The following is a 6,365-nucleotide window of genomic DNA, read 5'->3' on the forward strand; positions in this document are numbered from 1 at the left end:
CCCGCCCCCTCCGCCCACCCAGCCCGCCCTTCTGGAGCTACTACATATTTTATAATTTTTTCATTTATGTCTATGATCGATTTGAAGTTTTTTTTTATTTCAAGTTTTTATTTAAATTCTAGTTAGTTAACATATATGGTAAAATTGGTTTCAGGTAGAGAATTTAGTGAGTCACATATAACACCCAGTGCTCATCCCAACAAGTGACCTTCTTAATCCCCATCACCCATTTAGCCCATCCCGTGCCCCACTCCCTCCATCAACCCTCAGTTTGTTCTCTATAGTTAAGAGTCTTTCTTACGGTTTGCTTCCCTCTCTATGTTTTTTCTCTGTTCTTTGTTCATCTGTTTTGTTTTTTAAATTCCACATGAGTGAAATCATCCGGTATTTGTCTTTTCTCTATTTCGCTTAGCATGATACACCCTAGATCATCCATGTCATTGCAAATAGCAAGATTTCATTCTTTTTGATGGCTGAGTAATATTTCCTTATATGTATATTTCATCATATACCACATCTTCTTCATTTATCTGTCAACGATGGACACTTGGGCTCTTTCCATAACTTGGCTATTGCTGATAATACTGCTATAAATATTGGGATGTATGTATCCCTTTGAATCAGTGTTTTTGTATCCTTTGGGTAAATATCTAGTAGTGCATTTGCTGGGTGAAGTTATTTTTCTATATATTGTGAAGTAGGGGTCCATTGTCATTCTTTTGCAATGGGTCATAGTAGTTTAGTGCTATTTCTCTCACAATATGAAGCCTCCAATGTCACTCCTTAGGCATGTGCATATTCACCTGGGATGACAGTGACTTTAGCAGGACTCTCTCAACTGTTTCTTTCCCTAATCACTCAGTTGAACTGTTGCCTTTGTTAATATTTTACCCAGCTATTAGCCTTCATTAATTGCAGGTGATTTCTCTATTGTTTTCAGCTACAACCTGGGATATCCGTTGCTCCATAATTTGATCCAAATATTTTCAGGATTAGTCTTTGAAGCCAGTCTGAGGTCTGTTCTGACTTCAGGAGGACTCTGCTTAGCTGTCTCTTTCTTTACTTCTTTCTGTAAGTTAATGGGCCTGTGGTTTAGCTTGTGCTCTCAAGAAGCTATAGCCTCCTCTTAATTGCTTACCACCAAAATATTCATTGCTTTTTAAAGGTTTGAATTTTCCCACACTTTATTTTAAATAAGGTCAGTTCCTTAGAGGAGAGCTTTGGAGCTTTGTTTTTATGGCCTCCTTCTCCCCCAGGGCAAAATCTCAGAACCACCACTCTGGGTGGCAAGGACGGAGGCAGGCTTCTCTTGGTGTGACACCCCTATTTTGTGACCAACTTTCTAGGCTGAGGCAGTAGCCTCTGGTTCTCTTGGTTTATCTCTCTCCGTGTGTGGATTCTTCATCCTATGAGTGAGCTGGGATGATGGTGTTCGGGTCCCTAGTATTCTGGCCTCTCATGCCTGAGGTAAGCTCTCACTCTACAAGCGTAACCTGGATGGAAGAAGGGAACTCCTCACCTCTTGGCTGCACCCATCCTGAGTTCAGCCTCTGCAACATGTAGCTGGGGTGGATAAGAAATGCCTGTGGCCTGTACCTCCTCAGGTGACATTTTGGTTCTTGACTGGGACCTGGGGGAGGGGACCCCCGCATCCATAGATGAACATTTCCAAAGTGGAAGAAGTGAAACATGGTTCAAATACCACAGACTCTGTTCTTAACCAAGTTTGAGTAGATTTGCTTGCATAAACATTTATTCATTTGCTGTATGCCCCTAGAACAATTTCCAGAGACATTACATGATTGTTTCTTTAAATAATTTTCACAAAGTATGCTTGTTTCAGAGTCCACAGAGCTTCTCACACTATATGAGTATGTGTTTCTGTTCAGATTTTTTGCCCAGCATTTTAATTGGGTGTTTAATTATTATTGAGCTCCAGGAATTCTTTGTATGTTATGGATATAAATCTTTTATTATATGTTATTTAAAAATATTTTTTCCCATCTAGGGCTTGTCTTTTTATTCTTTTAATAGAGTATGGGTTTCTAATATGATAATGTCTAATATATCAATTATTTTCATGGGTCATGATTATTTTTTAATCTGAAAATTCATAACACAGTCCAAGATCATGTAGATTCTCTCCAATGTGTTCTTTTAGAAATTTCGTAGTTTTATACTGAGTGGAATTTTGAATGAGTTGTGAGGATGCATCAGTTTATTATATTTTATTTTTGGAGACTTAATTGTTTCAGCACCATCTGTTGAAGAGACAAAACTTTTGCTCTCCATTGTACTACCTTTGTACTTTTTCAAATATCAGTTAAATGTCAGTGTGGGTCTGTTTATGTCTGAGCTGTCTGTTCCACTGATGTATTTTTCTATCCTTTTTAGATACTATGCCATTTTTAATAAATCTTTAAAGTGGGTACAGATCCTGCACATATTTGACTAGTGCTTAATTTTTTGGTGTCATTATATATGGTATTGTTTTATTTCAAATTATAAATGTTCATTGTTGATATATAGGAATATGATTAACTTTTGTGTACTTGTACACTGAGACCTTGCTAACTAAGACCTAACCGGTTTGCAAAACACAGTTATACTTCTAGGAACTTTTTTCTGATAGATTTTATTTGAATTTCCCATGAAATTTCTAGATTGTGTGATTGGTGACATCGGTAGATACGAAATAAAGGAAAAAAAGTTTTGCTTTTAAATCACAAGAGTAAAAATTTAGGGGCTTATTGAGTGTGAGGTGCTCTTTGGGAAGTTTATGTAGACATTTTCAATGCACATTGAAGATACTGGCCTAGAACTCATTAAAGACATCTGATTTGGAGACACCAGTTTGGGGATTTATCAGCATGGAGTTGCTAACTAAAGACTTGAACATGAAAGAGATCAATATAGAGCGTGTAAAAGAATAAAAGAATAATTTCTGAAAAGAGGTAATAATATGCTCTCATTTTATCCTTTATAACTTCTGTCAGCAATCATTTGCATAACTGTTTAAAGTCTGAAGACAAACAGTGGAACAGAATTACTCTCCATTGTCTTTAGTATCTGTTTCTGCTCATAAGGAGTACAGAGAAGAGCATAGCCACTCTGAGACTTCTAGCCTAAGAAAAGCCTGCTTGCAAGATTAATGTAACTGGTCTCTGGAAACTTGGATTTGGAGGGTTTCCACCATCTCCTGATAAGAATGGTTCAATGTACCTTAACTGTTCGTACAAGCAATGTACTTTATACTGAATACTTGCTCTAATTCTGGGAATCTGGAATTTTGGTACCTTGCTAGGCAGAGGTTGCCTACATGACTAACTGCCACACAAATCCTGTGCACTGAGCCTCTAATGGGCTTACCTGGTAGATGACATTTCATGCATGTTATCACAGCTTGCATTAAGGAGGAATTAAGTGCATCCCATGCGACTCCAGTGGGACAGGACTTTTAGAAGCTTGCTCCTGGTTTCCTGTGGACTTTTTCTCATATGGTCTTCCCATTGCGTTTCTCATTTTGCTTCTCATCTTTTGATGTAATAAATCATAACCATGAGTATGACTATATGATAAGTGCTGTGAGTCTTCCTAGTAAATTATGGACCTTGTGGGGGAGGAGGTTTGAGGACCCCTGATAAAGAAACTTGTATCAATTAATTACCATGATTTTGTATATGCTATATATTATTGAATGGCTTTTAGAATTTTCTCCTTATGTTTGAGTTCTTCAGTTTTGTTACAATGTTCCTGCATATGATTTTTTCTTATTGATCTTACCACTTGATGTACCTTTTCAATTGGAAAGTTTGTGGTTTTCTTCATTGCTAGTTATTTCTCTGCCAATATTTCTTTAAAGTTTGCCTCTCTGCTATGCCATTTAGATGGATTCTGGAGCTTCTATGCTATTTCCATATTTCCTATTTCCTGTCTCATATTCCTGGGTCTCTTTACCTCTGTGAGCTGAATTCTGAAAGATAGCTTCAGTTCTTTCTCCTGATTTGCTAATTCTTTATTTAACTGTGTCTTAATCACTAATAGAGCATATTCATTGATTTTTTTTTATATCACTAGCTATGTTTTTACTTACTAGAACTCTTGCTTGTTTTTTTTTTTTTTCTGTATCCTTACTTTTTTTGTACAATTTTCTGTTCCTGGTACATGAGGGTTATTTCTCACTCTATCTATTTGAGGATTACTATAATTATTTTAAAGTTCAGATGCATCTATTAAACCATCTCTTCAGGTAAAGATTCTCCTCTTTGGAAATGGCATTCCTCATATGTTCTGTAATTGCTTTCTGTGAGTTTATCTTCTTTGTGAATCTCTGAAAATGGGAGGTTTTTCATCCTGTGAAAGGCCTTAGAGGCCTTTCTGAATAGTGTTTTGCTTGTTGCTTCTCCTTGGGCTCTGTAGGCTTATTTTGCTTTTAAGCAGGTTTTTGTTGGATGGATACCATGAATTCAAGCTCAGCACCCTTAAAATGAAGACTAGGGTTTCTGGTTTGTGGGTTTCTCTCTACATAGTCAAAGTTAGTGGCTTATTCCAACAGTGACTTCCTGCCCAAGTTTTCGGGCATCCATATGTACCGCAGTCCTGCTGTGCTGACGTGCAAGGGGCTTGTGGTTTTGGCTTCTTTGTAATTTTGGCTTCTTCTCTGTAATTCTTCTCTGTAATTTTGGCTTTTTCTCAGGACATCTGAAATGCTGCAGTCTCTACCTAGTCCTAACACTCCATAGCTAATCAGATTACTTTGCTACTTCTGTGAATTCTCTCTCAGATTCTGGCACCTGGAAATGTATTTCTCTTACTTAATTTATTTATGTTATCAAATATTACAATTAGTTTTGGGTAGTAAGGGGAATTACAGTGTGTGCTCCATGCTCAATCAACAGTCTGGATCCAGAAGTTCAGACTGTATGTGCTTGTGACGTAGATCACATAGAGAACTATTTGTTGTCTTAAAACAGTATATTTGGTACAAACTTACCAAAACACAGAATTAATCTTTTAAACATTAACCGAGATCATTGATTTAAACTGTTGCAATTCTGAGCGTGGATTATTCTAGATGAAGTTAGTTCCAACTTCTTGTCCAACAGCTCCACCCACACTGCCCTAAATAATACTATAATATTGACAATGTTGGGTTGTCACTGGAAATTGTTTCTTATATGTAGTTATTTACTTTGGTGGCAGCAGTCTGAGACTTTGCTTTTGGAGATGTTTATACCTTTAAACTACTTTTACACCTTTTGTTCATCTTCCCTATAGGTGGCTGCACAAGAAGGGCATTTGTTGTAAGATTTTTCTCCTAGTACCATCATTTTTCATGGCCTTGTGCCACTTGGCACATAACACAGGAACTAGTGAATGACCCAATGTTTTAACTGTCAGTCACCACGAACTACTTTATGAAACAGGCTTAACAGCTCATAAACTGAAAGCAATCCTGTTTACTGCCATCTCTAGATACATAGATTGTTTGCAGCCTGTTACTGTTCTAGCAACACTTAGGGGCCAAGCCCCTAAAGTACTTTATGTATTTCTTGATGTCTCTTAAGAAGGGCTGGTCTTGTGAGCATCCTTGTATTTTTTTCATCTAATATAATAGGATTAGACCTTGGGGTGACTATATCAGAACCACTGACAGCTTTCTATAACATGCTATGCATGAATATGTCTACCACATCTAGAAACTTAGGAGAAATCGTACCACAGAAACAGTTTCGAAGATGAGTAGATTGATTCGCTATTTTTTTTTAAGTGTCTATCAATGTAGGTTAATTGATGCTTTCTTTTCTTTGTCTTATTGGCCTGTCAGCACTTTTTTTTTCTCTTGGTCTTGAATTGCTTTACTCTCTGCTGAAGGTAGATGTATATTCTGAAAATAAAGTTGAATCTATTAAAGTGGCTAACATATAGTGATGTCCCTGTTTTGTAAATTGAGTTCAGACATAGGCTATCTATCTGTTTGGCAGCAAGAGAAGTAGCTTTTGGCCTGAATTTTACTGTTTGAGACGTTAGAGTTGCCTTCAAAGGTGGATAGGGGTCAGGGTAGTATCAGATTCACACATTACTGTCTTTACTGAATTTATATGAACGACCTCCTTTGAAGATTGAAGAATCCAACACAAGTATGCATAAGGCTCCTTTCAACCAGAGAATAATATTTTCACCTGTTTTTATTGTAAGAGATGTTATCTTTTTTTGACATATACTGATTTTTTTTAAAAGTTTGAAGAAAAGCTCTAAAATTGTGGGAGAGTATTGATAGTCACAATGTGTAATAAGAGAGTGTAGTTTCAAAATTTGCAAGGTGAAAAATCTGTGATTTTCTTCTTGATGTGTAAGATCATTTG

This window comes from Eumetopias jubatus, unplaced genomic scaffold, assembly GCF_037043125.1.
Source record: "Eumetopias jubatus isolate StellerSeaLion01/CBP00866 unplaced genomic scaffold, mEumJub1_p1.0 scaffold_3, whole genome shotgun sequence".
In the NCBI taxonomy this organism is placed as follows: domain Eukaryota; kingdom Metazoa; phylum Chordata; class Mammalia; order Carnivora; family Otariidae; genus Eumetopias; species Eumetopias jubatus.